Here is a 19,953-nt window from a genome sequence, read left to right as displayed (position 1 = left end):
TAGAATGGGACAGACAGCCACACTATAAGCCACACTATCCCCTTACTATTGCAAGAGTGTTCCCACAGAGTTGCTAAGTGCTTTTGTTTCCCTTTCTCAATTTCTAGAAGACCTGCCTGTTGGTGATACTCACATTGAGGAAACTGAGGAACTGATTTTTTTTTTAAGCAAGGCTTGCATTCTCCACTGAGTACAAGTTGGGTCAGAAGCTTTCTTAATGCCTCTAAAGCTTCAGACTTCCTGGGTACACTGAACTTTCTTGAGCACTGCTGAGGTTTGAATACTGCAGCTAATCTGTCCCCAACAGAACCTGCTGAGAGCCTTATTAAACACTGCTCAGTGAGAAAATCACCACAGGTAAAACCTTTTGTTGAGTTAAAGAAATGGATTTGGTGTTGATGTAAGCCCTATGGTCAGAAGTACTAGAGGGGAAAGAGCTATCTCCTTCCCTTATTGGTGGAAAGGGAAAAGTGCTGCCATGCAGAGCTTCATTTGCATAGATTACTTACCCAAAATTCCTCTAGTGAACTTGGAAGTCACCATAACTATACATGAACTTTGAGACTCAAGACGGGAAAGAGGGCTGACCTTAAAACAAAGAGTTTATTTCTAAGCAATCAGCTTTTTCCTTAAAGATCTTAAGTGCTTGTGGTTCTCCTCTCAATGGAACTTCATAGTAAGAGATAAGACAGGTAAGAGAATAGCAGTGGAGCTGAGTGGACTCTGGTGGGGTCTTACATACTCAGCACCTTAATAAAGCTGAATCACTAACCTGGGTTTGGTGGTGGTGCCTCCAGTGGGAAATAGGTAAGTGGATTGGTTGGGGACTGGAAACAAACATTTAAAGAAATAGTTGGATAACTCCTGCTTGCTGATCTAAACTGTGACTTTGGTTTGGTGAATGGGTAAGATGGTGAGACCAAGGGATGATCACTTCTGGGACGTACTCACCAGCAGGTGGGAAGGGAATGACATGGATTACTGCCAAAGTTACTGGAAATTAGGGGGGAGTATTTTATTTTTTATTTGCATATTCATTCTGTTGATGTGTTTTTGCTTAGTTTATGACTGTTTTCCTTTCCCCCATAAAGACTGCTTGTTTGTACCCTGTCTCAGAGTGCCAGCAAGTGGGGAAGTTTTGCCTGATAAGGGCACATGGAAGGTTTTCCAAGGTTTCTGGGTGGGGGCTCAAGCCAGTTAAGTTATTTGTCAAGAGGGACCCTGGATAGATTGCGTAGAGCTGGGTGAAGAAAAGTAATTCCATTTCATAGAGAATTTCAATATTTCAAAATCTGCTTTTGTTCAAAATAAGATCATAAATAAAATTTCTGAAATTATCCACAAAAAGGAGTAGAGCCCTGAGCCTAATGCAATCTGCGTGGCAGGACTACCCTAAGCTGTGGACCCCAGAAGTCCTGAGGTCCCTATCAGGTCCTACTAGGCAGTCCGACTGGGGTACTGGGCTGGAGAACTGACATATAACGATGTTTACGACTGAAACCTGCCTATCAGATGGGGTTCTGTCTGAATCCTTCCTGCGTTCCATTTCTTTAAAACATGTTGATTTCACTGAGTTTGCAAGTTCCATCAAAACTGTTTTTTAACAGAATTTTTCTGACCAACTTTAATATTAAACCTGACCTTTTTACCGCTGTTAAGCACCTGGCGGAAGAGTTGCACTGAAAAGAGACTGAAAGGCAGAAAATTGTGGGAGCCCGGGGGATCCCCTGACACTAGGGTGTGGCTCTGGGATCAAAGTCAGGGAAGTTGAGTGGAAATGGAAGGTGTAAGGCTCAAAGGGAGAACGATCTGATTGGATAAGGAAGAGGGAAAAGGGTGGGAAATAAACCAGAGGGAAAGGGAGGGAGAAAATCTCTAAAGGTTTGGATAAGCATCTAAATTTATATACTACTGACAGTGTGATCTATGCTTATATATAAGGCATACTGAGTCCATCTCACTAGCTCTTGTCAAACTACAGTACCATAAACCTTGTTAAATTTCACATTCTATGTCCCTAGAGTTATAGATGCTCATCTGTTTAAACATCTGGAAAGCTGCTTGCAAGAAACCTAAATAGAATCCAAATGAAGAAATGCAACTTGCAATGAATATATTAGGGATACAGACTCAGCACACCCCTGACTCACTCCAGAATAATATTTCCCTGATTGTGGATGGCAAATTAAGTCTGTTGCTTCAATTCTTGATCTCTAGAATTCACCCGGTTTGGTGTAGATTCCAAAGTCTGGCTCTTTAGCACATAACATCCTTGATATTTTTGTATATTCACTAGAATATATGATTAAATGTATCCCTTAAACTTAATTGAATCTTGTGGTATTACAAGTGACTAATTCAATAAAAGCCAAACCAACATTTCCCAGCACATCAAACATCTTATCTTATCTTAAAAGAGAATAAGGCAACATGTTCTTGTGGCGGTTAATCATCATTTTGCCCTGTCAGCCCTTAAAGGCAATCTGTGATTGAAAGGATTTGAGACAGCGAAGCACATGTGCGCACACGCGTGCACACACACACACACACACACACACACACACACACAGTGAGATGGCTTGATAAGACAGTAACTAGCAAAACAGTATTTTTGTCTCTCTCCGGGGGGAGGGGGAGGGAAGAAAGCTTATCTCCTTATGTTTGTATTTCCATGACATACTTCAACAAAATGCATCCACTGTAAGGGTTATCATTGCCTGGTGTTCTGCCAGAGAAATCTCTGCAGCAAAAGCAAGTCACTCTCATAAGATGAAGAGTTTGTCAAGAAAAAAAATGAGCCATTTGGTTTATTTTAAAAAGCAGCCAACCTACTGATTCAGGGGACTTGCCTCTGGAGATAACCATTCTGTAAACTGCATTAAAAATTCAGGGCCTTTATGAAATGAAGGGAGTTTTGCATTATTCAAAATATTTGTCCCAGTAGATTTGCAAGAAACTGACCTGTGTTGAGGTTTTCTATGTCGCATCTTTTAAGGATTTTCTTTGATTCATTCCGTTGAAAAGATGGAGGCTTCATGCACATGAATGTGTACTCTTGCTTGCTTATCACTCAGTCCTAGGTGCTCCATTATCCTCTTCCCATTAACTGTCCATCATTTTATCAGCCAGGAGGGAGGATAATTACCTCAGCATCCCATCAATTCTCCTCCATTAAATGACTGGGGCGGGGGAAGAATAGCACATGCCCAATCCCCCAAAATCAAGGTGTATCAGATATAGCTGGTCAGAAATGGCATTTGTTTTTCGGACAACATTTTGACAAAAAATAAAAAAATTTCACAGCCAGTTTGTTTTGTTTCTTTGTTTTGTTTTTGTAGTAAAAATTCAAACACTGAAGAATTTTGGCTGAAAACTGAAATATTTCAGTTCAGAAATTGTGCCATATGGGAACAGTAGTTTAGTGCCTCATGCTCCCATTTTCTTCTTTGGCTGGGCTCCTGGTCAGACTACATCTCCCATGGTACATCACAGTCTCTCACCTCTTAGACAGGGAGTCCATGGCTGTGGTGCATCATGGGAGATGATTAAAGAGAGAGGATGAGGTATCCTAAAAAAAATATCTGAAGAGAAGAGTGAAACATTCCCAAACACGATCATCCCTCAGTGGAACAGAATAACCTATGTATATTAACTTGCATCCATAAATGTTATCCTTGGACATTTACAATGTTTGAGAAAGCCTTTAGCTATGTTCTATTAAACTAGGTCGTCCTAATTTAGGATCTTGCTCTGAAACCATTACTCATGTTGAGTCCTATCTTACTCTGCGAGTAGTCCCACTGATTTCAAGGGGACTATCTCAGTAGTAAGATACTGCTGAATATAAGGGTGGCAAAATCTAGCCCTCCGCAATTTTGGCACAAAACATCAACCTCGTCAAATTATTCCTTGCATTTTTTTATTTTGTTATTAGTTTGTCAAATACATTATTCACATATATGTATTTTGCATTATTTACACAACTCTACTAGGCAGCCAGAAACTGAGTTACCTCTCGAAGGTGTGGGTAGCAATCTCAAACGTGTACACACTGGCCAACCTGCCTTCAGTATACTCAGAAATCAGAAACCTGCCTACTCTGTAGCAAGCTGGACCTGAATTTTAATGCAAGGCCTTCACGTTTCTGCGGCACACTTATGCTGAATTCTGAGGCACACTGCATTCATATGGCAGCTTCAGGTACATTTTTAAAAAATTAAACTTTGATTGCAGTGAAAAAGAATAAAACAGCCTCTTGTGTTGTTTGTTTTGTGCTGAATTGTCCCAGCCCTTATTCGGCTCTGATTGTGATTCCAAATATGGTGGTAAGAGAAGAGGCTACTTCCTGCTGAAAACAATGGGGGTGGAGGGAGAGTATGGATAATGGCCTAAATTTCCAAAGAGGCTAGTGAAGTTTTATTGCAATGAAAAAGAATGGGACAGCCCCTGTGTCTCTTGTGTTATTTATTTCATGGTAGATTCTCTCAGCCTTTGCTTGCTGTGTTTCTGATTACAGTACTGAGGTCTTTCCCTAAGATGAAAGCCCATATGACAAAACCAATTTACTGTAACTTCCTTTATGCACCATTTGCTCAGTCACTAAACAATGGAGGAGAGCAAGGAGGGGCACATGCTTTTCATCTTTATTCAAATTAAATACCTCTCAATGAAACTACCTTCAAAGTATTAAAATGTAAAAGGATATTACACATGAATGTCACTTAGAAGATGCTCCTTTGTGTGTCTAAGAACCACAAGTGCTCAAGGGGACATAAACTATTTGACCCAAAGACTGATAGAATCTCTAGAGCGTGTGCAGATAGGTTTAGAGTTGTTTTGTTACCTGCACACTTTAGTGCACCTCACCTTTACCCCAATTTGTAAGGCTCAATGCATAACCCAGTTAAGGCACTTCTACCCTTTCCCAGTCTGTAGGGCTCCAGGATAAAAGGCACCTACCTTTATCCAATTCATACTCTAGGGCCCAGGGTCACCCATTTCCAGGCCGTAGGGCTCCGGGTATATCTTCTGCAGGTTTACAGGGGGCCTTCTACCAGTGAAGGAGCCTTACACAATAATATCCTTATTCTCTATTTATTAACAATTACCAAAATAGCATACCCACTCTAAGCATACAATGCTCACCACTCCCAGTAAGGCAGACAAACTTCTCCTGGTGTCCAATCAGAATTAGATCATCTGGGAACTCCACTTGCACAATATGGTTGGTAGGGTGTTGAGGTCTGGCAGCTCTGATCTTGGGCTGTGTCCTGGATTTAGGTTCCAAAGACCTTTCTTTTGGACCCCAATATATATATAGTTAAAACTTGGGTCCTACTTAGCTATACCTTAACCAATCATTTTAAACTAAAGTACTACAAAATACCAATCCTAGCTCATTATGAAACAGTTTTTTAACCCATCATATCTCACCGCCTTAGTTGATTTAAACCTTGCACAATTAGTTATGCAAGAGACTGAAACAATCAAAGACCCAGACAGAAATCATTCAGATAAACAATAAAGACATGGGTACCATAAAGACAAAACAAGAAGAAGTGTAGATTTTACAACCACAACTGTTGACAAATGATTCCTTGCCAGACAGATTGCTGTCAAACAAAGTTTTCTTTAAATGTCTTAAGATCTGTCTCTTTATCTGGTTGGGGTAGATACAATAAAGGACAGAAATGCCTTCTTAACAGCCTAATATTACAGCCTGTGTGATGTAATTTAGAAAGAATGTGAAGATGTGACTATCTGCAACTTAGCTCATGGCTGCTGTCTCTCCTTATGTGGCTGCTGCTGCTGCTCTGCCAAAGAACAAGGCCTAGTTTCCCTATGCATCAGGACTTCCTCTTAGCTGGCAGTAGAAACAAATTGGCAGACTCTGCAAGTGTCTACAGATCTCTCCTCTCACATCAAGAGAAGGAATTGAGGGACTGTAAATAACACAAAGGAGGAGAAGAAATCAGGAGAAAGTAATAAATTATTACCCAGCCAAACTGTAAACAAAATCTAAGCTGCTTCTCCAACTTAATGTAACATTGAATGGGAAAAAATTAGATAAAGATTCCTGTCTCTGTGTTTTATACCCTATTTCATTCCACAGAGAAACAAAGTGAGAGTAGGTGGGAATAAAAGAAGAATTATTTTTAATGGTAAGTGTAGTTTCCAATTCTTCCCTTTTAAATAATTGAAATGACTGGACTTTCCTCATTCACTTTGCTTGGGAAAAATGCAGGCAAAGCAAACTAAGGAGCTGATCTTGTGAGGTGCTAAGTACCTACAATTCCCCTTGATGTCAATATCTCACCAGATTCGGTCCTAAATATTTTACCAAAAAAAAAAAAATACTGGAAAAGAAGATTTAATATACTTAACATTTGACCTGGGAAGGCTTGGGGAGGAGCCTGGGAGAATCTCGCATATGTGAAGCAGTGAAGTTTTTGGCAGAAATGCATCTCATCCTTCCCTCCCCTTTGAAGGGAGCATCTGAGGAGACCTGACATTTTTGGCAGAATGCTGTAGTTTGTGGAAAAATTAAATTTGTGGTCAACAACACAGCAATGAATTATCTGCAACTAAATCCCATGGATTTGTGCACTACATAAAAACAATAGATAAGGTAGGACAGACAGGATAAAACACCCTGAAGTCATTTCAGTTTTATGTTGACACCACTAGACAAAGCCTCAAACACTCTTTAAGTTTCATAGCCTGGTGCAGGCACAGAGAGAGCCTGAGACTTTGGTTGCCAAGCAACTGTGATCCTCTCAGACAGCTGGAGTAAAACAAATTGGCTGGTGCCAAACGGTCTTCACTTCCTTCTTTAAAGTAAAATTAAAGTGAAAGAGTTACCTAGAAGAGGCCAAAATGTACTGAAACTGATCACTCTTTTAAAAAGACAGGCATGAGAAACTTTTATAATTTTGGGGACCCCTTGCAGTGGGGTAGCTGTTCCTCACCTAATGCCTCAGTGATTCATTCATCTTTTTTTTCCTTCTGGGTTATAGCCATGGCTGATTATAAAAGGCTGGTAAACACTTTCTATCCTGCTTCTCAGCTTTTGTGCACTGTGAAAGAGGAACTATTAGAATGCCCTACATTCAGTTGCTAGTTATATCCTGCAAGTCAGCGAGATTGACTTTTACCAGTCAGAGATATCTCCCTAACTCCTTCTGTATATCAGACCTATCTTCTATAGTCTGGCAGAAGATTCAGTAACTCTAAGCCCTAATAAGCTTAATATATACAATATAAACCATAATCTCTTTTCTGATTTCTCTAGATAATATTGTAATAACCCCATGATAATCCCTTGTTTCATAGTATAACTTCAATTCGTTTGCTTTATACCTAGGGCTTTTCAGTTCAGTTCAAGAAACAGAAATATTCTTATTTTTCCCAATGGAAAACAAAAAAAAAAGTCATCAAAATTGCAATTTTCCCTCAGAAAACTTCAGTCTTGTGGAAAGCGCATTTTCCATTGAAAATGATTTTGACAGAAAATCCCTGACCAGCTCTAATTGTGTTGCACACAGCTGTTTTAAAAGCATTCAGGTAAGTGGGAGATACCAGAAGAGCTGTGAAGAGCTAAGAGGCACGATTCATCTTTGCCTTGTGGGCTTGCCAGGGAATAATTCTGTGCTGCCTTCACAGCAGGCCCTGGTGTAGTATGCATTCCAGGCAAGCCCAGGATGAGCGTTAATATTCGTAATATTAACTGGGGTCAGATTGCCAGCCAACCAGGATGAGGGTTATCTACCCTCATGGTCAGAGCAGGTGTCATGCCAAATGCTAGGGTCAGAGCCGTAGTCAGGAGCCAAAGCCAAGGGACAAACCTGAAGGCAGGAATTGGATACTAGAGCTGAGGAACAAGTCAGGAGCCACATGCTACATATACACCTGTTTTCACAGCTCCATGGAGGAGCCACCACCTAATATCCCTGGCGGGCCGTGGGACCAAAGTAGAGTACAGGTTGGCCCAGCAGGGTTCCTCACCCTCCACAGATGGCAGAAGGTCCTGCCCACTTGGTATCAGGGTGGGACACAAAGGTGAGGAAATGAAAGGTGTGGAGCATGAGTGTGTTCAAATGTGTCCTATGTACAGTTTGAAAACAAACCAGTTGCAGGTCGCACAGCTGGCTCAGGTTATGGACGGAAGAGGGCCAGGGGTGGAGGAGGGCTCATGAGGTAGGGGCCTAATAACAAGGTCCAGAAGGGCAGAGGTGAGGGGCGGGTGGGAATCAGCCTCCTGGAGGACCCACTCAAGGAAAACCAGAGAGGCAGGCGATAAGGCTGTCTTCACCTCCTGAAGAATGTGCTGGGGGTATGAGGGGTGGAGAGCCCTAGGCACCGACCAAGCACCAGAGGATCCAACAAGTCCCCCTGGTCGTAGTCCAGGAGGTCTCCGATTCTGGTGGCACCTGCCAGGACCCATCTTAGATGCACTGAGGGGGACTCTGCCACCTGCACACCAAGCTGAGGGTTGTGTAGCAGGGGCTCTGTGAGGAGATCTACCCCAGGTCTACTGCAGACCTGGTCACTGAGACCAGCTTCCAGGTCCAGGGGAGGTCCTGGTAGAAGAACGGCAGCTCAGTTCTCACAGAAGACCCCTTGGATCGAGCTAAAACAGCTGCTGGTCTTCCATTGGTTTTTTAATCACCAGGAATTTATGCATGAAGAAGTAATTTATTCTAAGTATTTTATCCTGTCTTGCATCTTGTCCTCAACTGAACTCATATTCCTTTGTCTGTAATTTCCTAATCATCCTCTTCTGCTCCTGCTGTTATATCAACACATCAGATTATGCCAACAAATTGGGAATTTGTAGCATGAACAGGTGAATATGATCGTAGGCCCAATACTGCTTCCACTGAAGTCAGTTATCATGTTCTTCTTTTTCTTCTGTGGAAGCAAATTGGAGGGCCTTATTATTTCATGTACCATATGCTGGGTAATAGAATGAGAGGAGTCCAAGTTTCTAAAACAAAACTGACTTTTTACTGTGAGCACTATTTACAGAGATGCCATCACTGAACCTGGCATTCAGACTATGGGTAGGCAGACTGGCTTCCTAGTTCCACCTCTAAACTGGCTTCCTAGTTCCACCTTCCCTTCTGCAACCTGTGCTCATTTCTCCAAGTTCCTTGCAGTTGCTACACCTATGTTCCTACAAACGTTAAATGGAAAAGAAGCAAAGAAAATTGACAAAATTCTTTCTAAGGAATTTTATGGAAAAATTATACAAAGTTCTTCTTAAGATGTATATGAGAATTCATGCAATATAAGAGACTAACAGAAAATCATTCTCTGTCTAACATATGGACACAGGTCAATGGAATTTATACCCTCTCATGCTACCTCTGAGTTTGGCCTGTAAAAATTAATGAATGAATGAGAACTCTTTATCTCTTGTAAAATTAGTGCAAGAGAAAGGAGGAGAACAATTACTGATTACAAGAAAGTTAATGTTATTATGTATTAATTAGTTAACTATTGTGACAGAGTTTGAAACTGCCATTGCTTTGTAACTTTCATCTTGTTAATATTAATTAGTTATTGTTTGTAAAACACCTTGAGGCACTGTGTAAGTGCAAAATATTATCTGAGTGCTGACGGAGTGCTCTGTGCTGTATTGTCAGTTAAGAAGACGTAGTCTCTGCCCCAAGCTTCCAATGTAGTGCAGACTTCAGACACATGTAGAAAAAAGATGGCAGCATAAATATAAGGTAGTCTAACAATGACATAATCCTCAATGGAAGGTGTGGTGATCTGTGCCACAATCGTTAAGGGAATAAGAAAAACCTAAAGTATTGAGTATCTAAGTGCTGCCTCGAAATACAGTGTCAATTTTTTCTAAGATTGGCAGCTAATTTGCATTCAGAAAATTTGTGCACATAATTCAAATGAGTGAAAAGCTCACATTTGCAAATTAAAATAGGTATTTACTTGCTCAAAATGGGCAATTAATGTTAGCAAATGCTTACTATATACATGCAGATACCAATTTCTTGTCTGCCAATGCTCAGTTCGGATGTCCCGGAAAATGATAAAAGACAAAAAAAACCTGCCACCTGTAGGTGACCACTTTTCACAAAGCAGTCACTCTGTATCTGACTTATAAATCCTCATCCTCAAAGGAAATTTGCACAACACTTTTAAAAGTTGAGCCTGGAAGCTTAAATTCATTTCTCGGCTAGACATTAAAAATCATGGACTGAACAGAGATACTGGATTTATGGCTTATTTATTACAACAATTTGTAACCCAGTAACCTCCTCTTTTTGTCCTTTGACTGCAGAAGTGTTAACGGGCCACTCTACCTTGAATTGTCCCTTACGATATGTGCTAACTACTTATGCTAAACAATCTTGCATTTTGATGTAACACTGGGATTACCCTTCCCAGACCTGAAGAAGAGCTCTGTGTGGCTCAAAAGCTTGTCTTTCTCTCATCTGCAGAAGTTGGTCCAATAAAAGATATTAGCTCACCTGCCTTGTCTCTCATAAAATCACAGAAATACAACGTTTAAGAGATCAAGTCCAGTCCTTCACCCTCCCCTGCACTAAGGCAGAACCAAATAAATGTAGACCATCCCTGACATGTTTGTCCAGTCCGTTCCTAAAAACCTCCAATGATGGGGATTCCTCCACCCACCCTTAGAAGCCTATTCCAGAATTTAATTACCCTTGTAGTTAAAAAGTTTTTCCTACTATCTAACCTAAATCTCCCGCTGCAGATTAAGCCCATTACTTCTTGTCCTACCATCAGTGGACATGGAGAACAATTGACCACTGTCACCTTTATAACAGCCCTTAACATAGTTGAAGACTATTATTGGATTTTTCTCTGTCTTTTTTTCTCAAGTCTAAATATGCCCAGTTTTTTAACCTTTCCTCATAGGTCAGGCTTTCTAAATCTTTTTTCATTTTTGTTGCTTTGCTCTGGATTCTCTCCAGTTTATCCATATCTTTCCTAAAGTGTGACACCCAGAACTGGATACAGTATTCCTGCTGAGGACTCTCAGAGCAGTACAGTACAGTTATCTCCTGTGTCTTGCATATGATACTGCTGTTAATACACACCAGGATTATATTATTCTTTTTCACAACTGCATCACATTGTTGACTCATATTCAATTTGGGATCCACTGTAACCCCCAGATCCTTTTCAACAGTACTATCACAGTACCAGTTTTTCCCCTTTTTGTAGATGTGCATTTGATTTTTCCTTTCTAAGTGAAGTACTTTGTATTTGTCTTTACTGAATTTCATCTTGTTGATTTCAGACCAGTTCTTCAATCTGTGAAGATCATTTTGAATTCTAATCCTATCCTCCAAAGTGCTTGAAACTCCTTCCCTCTTGATTTCATCTGCAAATTTTATAAGCATACTCTCTATCCCATTATCCAAGTCATTCATTAAAATGTTGAACAATACTGAACCCAGGACTCACCCCTGTGGAACTCCTTTAGGTATATCTACTAAGGTCTTTCAACCAGTTAGGCACCCATCTTATAGTAATTTCATCTAGACCACATTTTCCTCATTTGTTTATAAGACTATCACGTGGGATTTGACAAAAGCCTCAGTAAAACCAAGATACATCATGTCTGCTGTTTCCCCACCCACCCACTAGGACAGTAACTCTGTCAATGAAGAAAATTGGGTTAGTTTGGCGTGATTTTTTTCTTGACAAATCCATGTTAGCTATTCCTTATATAACCCTATTATCTATTAGGTGCTTACAAATTAATTATTTAATAATTTTTTCCAGTATCTTTCTGGGCGTCGAAGTTAGGCTGACTGGTCTATAATTCCCAGGTCCTCTTTGTTCCCCCTTTTAAAGATAGGTACTATGCATATTGTTCTCACATATATGAGGCCTTTAGGCACAATGAAATGGGCAAATGGAAATTTGGTACCAAACTTAGAAAACTTTGACTCAGAGTACAAATAATGAGCCAAATCTTCATCTGTTGTAAATCATGATAGCTCCACTGAAAATCCTGAGTATTGATGGAGGTACACTGATTTACACGTCACCCAACCATGTCTAGGGTAGCTACCTGAAAATGCCACAGTCAGGACAGGTTACAAAAGGAGAGCAGATTCTCCTAGCACTGGTGGGTAACATTGAAGTCGGACTCCCCAACCAGTCACAAACTGTGCTTCTGATTCCACACACCAATATGAGTTTGGATCTTACCCAAAATACCACGCTGCAGTCAATCCTTTAGTAACTAAGCTAAAGGTTTATTATAAAAGGAAAGAAACAAACTATAAGAGAAATGTTAAATGATTAAAACTATCAGATACATACAAATGATTTTAAAGTCCATATATATCAGGTTTTAAGTAGAGTTTGCAGGAGTTGGCAGGCTTGTATAGTCCTTCTGGTGTACATCCAGTATCTGGATGGGTCTCAGTCCTTTGATTCACAGCTTCAATAGCAGATGACTGAGTTGATACAGAGGCAGGAGAAGGCTGAAGACCTACGTCTGACTGAATACAATATGGATGTGGTGCAGCTGCCTTTTATAGAGAATTGCCATATGGCTTCTATCAAACACAAGCCCTCAGCACACAGCATTGAAAAGCCACAGCCAGAAAGAATCCCCTGTCCATAGGGCTTGTTCTTACATGTCCTGGTGACTCATCAGGTGTAGCCCTGGCTTCTCTCCCTGGGCCCATTGTACCTGTGAGTTTTCTTCATGGGCCATTAAGCAAGCTACTGCTGCAGCCAGCCTGTTTGGGGTGTCCCCCCAGAAACATAGCACAAGTTGAAAAAGAGGCATATCAAACATATCCATAACTTCCAATACAAATATAACACACAAACAATATCACCTTACTTAGCAAATTATAGCCTTTCTAGCAGTACCTGACATGGCATATCTCATATGAATTATTGTAATTTTGACATATTTATATTAAATCCCATTACATTAGGTCCCCCTAATCCAGCCAGCTTCACAACACAAGTTTAGGATCTGATCCACCGTTTTGTAGAGTAAGCCAGGGAGTCCTGAAATTCCCCTGCTCCATGAGAACTATAGATTACAAAGGTTTTACTTCTTCTTCTTCTTCTTTCTCCCATTTTTTGTCTTTATACTCCTTTCCAGATTGAGAGTGGGCAGGCCAAAGAGAGGGTCTACATTCTAACTCCTCTGTCTGTTCTTTCTCTCTGTGTTTCCTTTGGTTTTGCTAGCCTTTTGTTCCTTGAGTGAAACGAAGACAGTGACTTTTGTTCAACAGGGGCCACCAAACATATTAGCACTAGTAATAGAAATGGAGCTTGAGATACTGCATCTAGAAGATAATCAAAATGTATTATTTGTTTTTTCTGTTTTTCTTGACAAATTTTTTTTATCATAAAATTGTCACAATATTTGCCTTTCTTAAAATATTACTTTTGCCTCCAGGACTCACAAATCACAAACATGGATTGCTAATGCTAGATCTGTCTTCTTTTTTCCCTAGGAAGTCTCCTTAACCTTATGGATGTAAAATCTATCTGTCCTATATCTTCTTCCCAAGAGAAATGAACTTTTAACAAAGTTGGTACGTCTTCATACTGAGAATTCCCAAGTAGTCTGAATGCTGTCAGATGCCTTACTCATGATTGATGAACCATTTTGCTGACTTTGTTTTGAAGAGTTTTGTTATCTTTTAGAATTGCTGTACGCAGGAAGAATTTTGCGTATTGAACACTTGTCTTTGCAAATTTATAGTCTCAGAAAGAAGGATTCTACTCTTTGTTTTAATTGCATTTACAGGGCTTACGTCTCCTTAACACAAGGGTCCTTTTGCATGTGTTGGCTGTGTAAAGCCACATCAAAGCAGGTGCAAATCTTTAAGGCACCTTTGCATCTCTAGTATAACATAACAGGAGTTTAGGGTAAATAAGACTAAGACTCAAAAATCATGCCAAGAGTAGATTATTTGAGGCCTGATTTACCATTGTTTTGCACTATGTGTGATCGTTTATATCTGTGCAGAATGGATGTAACATACAACTATTCTGATTTGGTAATGTCAAACACATTTTGCACTCATTTAGCATTGGTGTAAATGACTATATACGGTGCAAGTCTGGGGAGATTCAGGCTCTGTGTGTGTAATAGCTGAGCAAACTATACATATGGTACTGGATACATTGTTGACCCAGTTTTGGTTAGCAAGTCATTCCTAGTTGCTGGGATTACATTTGTTATTTATCAGGATTCATGAAATAGTTTGGACAAAGAATGGGTTGTTTGCAAACGGTTTGCTTTGAAAATTCACCATTTGTTGTATGTTGTGATGCTGGACACCTAAGTCACTTGGTATTGTTTCTATTCCCTAAAGCTTTCTATATGTGTCAAGTTGTAATGGCACTCTGGCATGTAAGGGGAACTGGATTCCTGCCTACCAACTTGATGATCTGGGAGTTGGGGATACAAAAGGAAGAGAAGCTGATAGAAAGGAGCCTATCACAGAGGAAGTGTGCATCCTCTCTTCTCCCAGCTGGTTAAAACAGGTTAGACACTGGGTGGTTATTACATGTTTGCTTTGTTTTTGGAAATAAAGCAAGCCCTGAAGAAAGGGATGGGAAGTGACCAGTAGTTAAGATTTTTATTTTTCCTTCCTCGACTGGTGAATATGCACACCTGCTGATAACAAACAAGAGACTATCTATTAATGAGCAGCACGTGGCTGGGATGAATTTTTGAATGAATTATCGTTTGTGCTGAAATTCATGAAACTTTTGAGATTTGCAGACATTTTCACATACATCTGCCAGGTCTGATTTTGTACAAAAAGGTAATAACATGATCCTATAAACCACACTGGGCACTGTTGTTCTCTGAAATATTTGGGACTCTTTCTTTATATATTTATTACTTGTTGTTAATTAACCAGTTCTCCTCATACTGATTGCACTTTTGAGGCTCAGGCACTCAGCTTCTCATCCTGTGACTCCAAAGATAAGAGGAGCAGTTGTAGCCACTTCCATTCCCTCTTACAGAAGCTTTGACACACACAATCATCTTTTCTGGAGAGGAGCCTGTTTATTATCATGTCTGAAGTCAGATAAACTCCCCATCCATAGCCCAATGGGGCAATTGCAGCCCAGTGCCAACAGAAATCATACCAGCAGTGGCGAATTAATTAAGCCCCTGATATCTGTCTAAAGGGTTATGTTATTTTCATGAAAATACGAAGACTTAAACACTTTAATCTTGTAAATAAGGCAACTCCTAAAAAGAGAAGCTCTTCAGTGACGGTTTCAAGTGAGTATCTCTAATTAAATCTTATTTATTGTAGTTCATAAGTACATTTGTGTTTTATACTTCAAGTTGAGGGATGAGGCAATGTAAAGCATCAATGCATCCTGCTTTTTCCACTCAACTGATAACGTAATAGGCTGGTGCCTCTAGAGCACAGGGAATAACTACACCCTCAATCAACACTCCCAATGCTCCAGAGCAATTGGCTTAGCAACTGGTAACTCTGGCTGCTGGATCCTGGCTCTCTCTCCCGTGGCAGCTCAGTCTGAGCCGGCTGGCTAAGGCTATGTCTTTACTAGGGCTATGTCTAGACCAGTGGTTCCCAACCTTTTTGGCTCGAGGGCCCCAAATATCAACCCTGAAGGGCCACCAGTCTATCAACTCATAAAAATTGTATTGACGTATACACCATTAAGGACCACAAATTACTACATATTTAAAGTAAATATTTTGATGCTACTGTGCTCATTTTACATTCACTGTTTTACGCCTACAGATTACCCACAGTATGTCACACACTCACAGACAAAGCACTAGTGTAGATGAGGGACTGTCACTACATCCTGAAGCACATGGCCTGGCAGCTAAGTCACAGTGGGCAGTCTGCTAAGTGCAGGCCAAACTGGGAGGCACTGATTTTTAGAGTCCTGCCCTCCTCAAGCATGGTAGGTCCTGGCTACTCCACCAGCAACACCCGTCTCCCCCCCATGCAGCCAGATGGAAGGAGTTCAGTGATGAGGCTGCCTCCTTGCTGATCTCCCATCCCCCTGGCTGCAGCAGGGAAACTGCACGTGTCCTGTAGCCCTGTGTGCTCCAGCTGGGTCTCTGGGCAGTGGCTCCCTTCTGCAGCCAGGGGGATGGGAGATCAGTGCTCACCTCCCTTTGGCTCCAGCAGGGACCCCAGTGCCTAGGGACCCAGGCAGAGCACTTTGCCATGTTCCCGGCTACAGCCAGGGGGAGAGGAGTGCTGATCTCCCATCCCCTTGTCTGCAGCAAGGAGCCTGCTTGTAGTCCCGTGGCAACATGCTCTGCCTGAGTCCTTAGGCAGCAGCTCCCTTCTGCAGCCAGCAGGAGAGGAACAGTGGGCCACTTTGAAAGATCCTGCAGGCCACTTTTGGTCCCCAGGCCACAGGTTGAGAACCACTGGTGTAGACTGACGGCGGCAAATTCGCCGCCATCAGATCTATTTATCCAGATCGATTGAGCAGCGGTGGAGACCCACTCAATCAACCTGGAAATCGACGCTATTAATGCACCTGCGACGGGAGCGCACTTCCCAACAGTGCAGCAAACTGAAGATACTGTGGTAAGTAGGAGTTAGGAAATCAACGGGAGATATGCAAGCTACTCTACATAACTCAACAAGTGTAGACATAGTCTAGCAAACATTGCAGCTGCACCACTGTAGCACGTCAGTGTAGACACTCCATACAGCAACAGGAGGGGCTCTGCTTTCACTGTGTCAATTCACCTCCCCAAAAGGCAGTAGCTAGGTTGACAGAAGAATTTTTCTGTTGACCCAACATTGTCCTGACCAGGGTTATGTGGGTTTAACTATGTCTCGCAAGATGTGGATTTTTCATCTTAGAGCAACATATCTGGGTCAACCTAACTTTTTAGTGGAGACCTGGCCTAACTAGCTCCAGTTTAATCACTTAATTTGAGCTACAAATTTGCATGTGTGGATAGGAGTCAGGTTTTGGGGAAACCATGAGCTAATACTTCCATGAAGACAAACCGTTGGATTGTGAGCTCTCCAGGGCAGGTGCCATGTTTTGTTCTGTGTTTGTACAATGCCTCGCATAGTGGGGTACTGATCCATTACTGGGGTGCCCAAGCTGTGCTGCAACATACAGGTATGTTGCATAATAAAGGTCACATTAAAACAGGACCTTGAAAAACCCTGTTCATGAATACAGTTCTGCAGTCAATGTAAATGGGAACATGTCATATTTAATGTTGTCAGGTAGTTGTGGATAACCCTATGGTTCCATTAGGGTTTTGTTGATATGATGTGAAACCCAACTGTTGTGGTTATTTAACATTGCTATTAACAGGACTCTAACAAGTGCCTTGTGAAACTGCAAAAGATGCTGAATAGTCTACAGGAACAAGACCAATAAGATTATTTGCAGCTCACACTGCATTAATTTAGGAGTACTTCCTAGTAAATTAAGGTACTGAGGGACAGATTCTTGTGGAGGTGGTACAGGAGGTGTCCCTGAGCCTGCTGGTGGCCAAAACTGCGTGTAGAGACTTTATCATAGAATCATAGAGTTGGAAGGGACCTCAAGAGGTCAACTAGTCCAACCCCCTGCTCAAAGCAGGACTAATCTCAGCTAAATAATCCCAGCGAGGGTTTTGTCAAGTCGCAGTTTAAAAACCTCTAAAGACGGAGATTCCACCACCTCTCTAGGTAATCCATTCCAGCGCTTCACCACCCTCCTAGTGAGAAACTTTTTCCTAATGTCCAGCCTAGATCTCCCCCACTGCAATTTGAGACCATTGCTCCTTGTTCTGTCATCTGCCATCACTGAGAACAGCCTAGTTCCATCCTCCCTGGAACCCCCTTTCAGGTAGTTAAAGGCTGCTATCAAATCTCCCCTCATTCTTCTCTTCTGCAGACTAAACAAGCCTAGTTCCCTCAGCCTCTCCTCATAAGTCTTGTGCTCCAGCCCCCTAATCATTTTTGTTGCCCTCCGCTGGACTCTCTCCAACTTCTCCGCATCCTTTTTGTAGTGGGGGGCCCAAAACTGGACACAATACTCCAAATACGGCCTCACCAATGCCAAATAGAGGGGAATAATCACTTTCCGCGATCTGCTGGCAATGCTCCTACTAATGCAGCCCAATATGCTATTAGCCTTCTTGGCAACCAGGGCACACTGCTGACTCATATCCAGCTTCTTATCCACTGTAACACCCAGGTCCTTTTCTGCAGAACTGTTGCCTTGCTCATCGGTCCCCAGTCTATAGCTGTGCATGGGATTCTTCCGTCCAAAGTGCAGGACTCTGCACTTGTCCTTGTTGAACCTCATCAGGTTTCTTTTGGCCCATCCTCCAGTTAGTTTAGGTCCTTCTGTATCCTATCCCTACCTTCCAGGGTATGTACCACTCCCCCTAGCTTAGTGTCATCTGCAATTATATTACTCCAGTTGAAAGGGTCCCACAGTTTTACCTCACTCCCTCCCACATCTGGCACACCTTGTCTTCATTGCTCTTGCCCCTAACATGAACTCTATATAGAGGTGAAGGCACAAGTGGTAGCTAGGTAGATCGATACCATCCAAGAATCTCTGTCATCCTCAGCTGTTCCTTTAGGGTGGCTTTCCAGAGGCTTTGTGTTGCTGAGGTAACACAGGCAGAGGCAAGGACGAGGATCTGGCCCTCAATTTTGACTATAAGCAAGGGTCTTGCTATTTAAAAGAAAAGAAACTCTACCAGTGAGCTATTGCATTTATTTTGAATATATCCATAGTAACAGAGCTCACATCAGGCCTTTTCGCTTGGTCGGCCACCCTGGCCCTGGTCGCTATGGATGTTCTAGTGGCTTTTCATTGACTACTTGGCAATCAGAAGGTTTTGCAGAAAACTGATTTATTTGGCAATATGTAATTTTGCTAAAGTGACATCACATTCAGCTATTCCAGCATTCCTCTAACCATTGCAGTCATCTTCTCTCTCTCTCTCTCACACACACACACACACACACACACACACACACACACACACACACACACACACACACACACACACACACACTCAATCAATCAATCAATCAATCAAATAACAGATGTTTATTTCAGTCAGATCAGGAATTTCCTGCAGATAGCTAATGAAAACACTTCTCCTGCTGATAACAACTAAAAGTGAATTTGGGCCATCTGATTCGCTGTAATTGCAACCCATCTTCACTATAATCACTCTCTGCTTGACAACAAGGCACCAAACAACACTAAAGAAGGTCAAGACCTAAACCATATTTCTAATGATATATATATGAAAATGTTCACAGCATCTGATATAATTTGCATATCATTGTACAGCAAAATACTGCATTTTGTCATTTTTCATTCCAACACTGGATTGATGATGATGATAGCCAGTGCAGAGTGCTGTCAAAGACTTGGACCACCTACAGAGAAAAAATAGCCTATATGGCTTTTGTATTAAATGAATAGCTGCTAGTCCCAAGAAGACTATAATGCACAGGTTGGCATGCTAAAAGGATAATTAAAAGTAGATGCTTCAGGTTAGTTGCTCGTTATTGGTAGAAATCTCAGCTGATTTTCTGCAGCCATATTTATGCATCTAATTAAAATAATATGAACTAATATTAATCAACTTAAAGATCTGAATAATTTACCTAAATAAATGTTTCACAGGTTTTTTTTAATAATCATTTATACTGTAGGTGTTCCAGTTGAAAAGCACAAGAGCCAACCCATTGTCTTAGTAAATGTGTCAGTAAAAATAAATTGAATTAGTTATATATGTATATATTAATAATAAAAACTACCTAAGTACCAGCCATGCAGGTTATTATATAAATCAGACAAATATCCCCTTCCCCATTTGTACTTTATCCATCTAGGAGTAGCACTCGATCTATAATACATTGAATAGTGCAGTCACAGAGGAAATCTGGGTGCAATTTCATCGTCACTTATGGTCAT

The 19,953-nt window shown here is 41.2% G+C and overlaps 1 long non-coding RNA gene across 1 annotated transcript; it reads left to right on the top strand.

Moving 5' to 3' along the window:
- The first annotated feature begins 611 nt into the window (after positions 1-611).
- On the top strand, positions 612-14,844 carry LOC137141196 (uncharacterized). Its single transcript, XR_010916567.1, has 3 exons — positions 612-692; positions 13,488-13,568; positions 14,355-14,844. It is a non-coding gene; the product is annotated as an uncharacterized lncRNA (long non-coding RNA).
- The last annotated feature ends 5,109 nt before the right edge of the window (positions 14,845-19,953 follow it).

Source organism: Emydura macquarii, unplaced genomic scaffold, assembly GCF_026122565.2.
Source record: "Emydura macquarii macquarii isolate MOO-44397 ecotype Brisbane River unplaced genomic scaffold, CSIRO-AGI_Emac_v2 contig_3019, whole genome shotgun sequence".
Lineage (NCBI taxonomy): Eukaryota > Metazoa > Chordata > Testudines > Chelidae > Emydura > Emydura macquarii.
The sequence above is the reverse complement of the archived record's forward strand: the minus strand, read 5'-3'. Positions and strand labels throughout refer to the sequence as shown.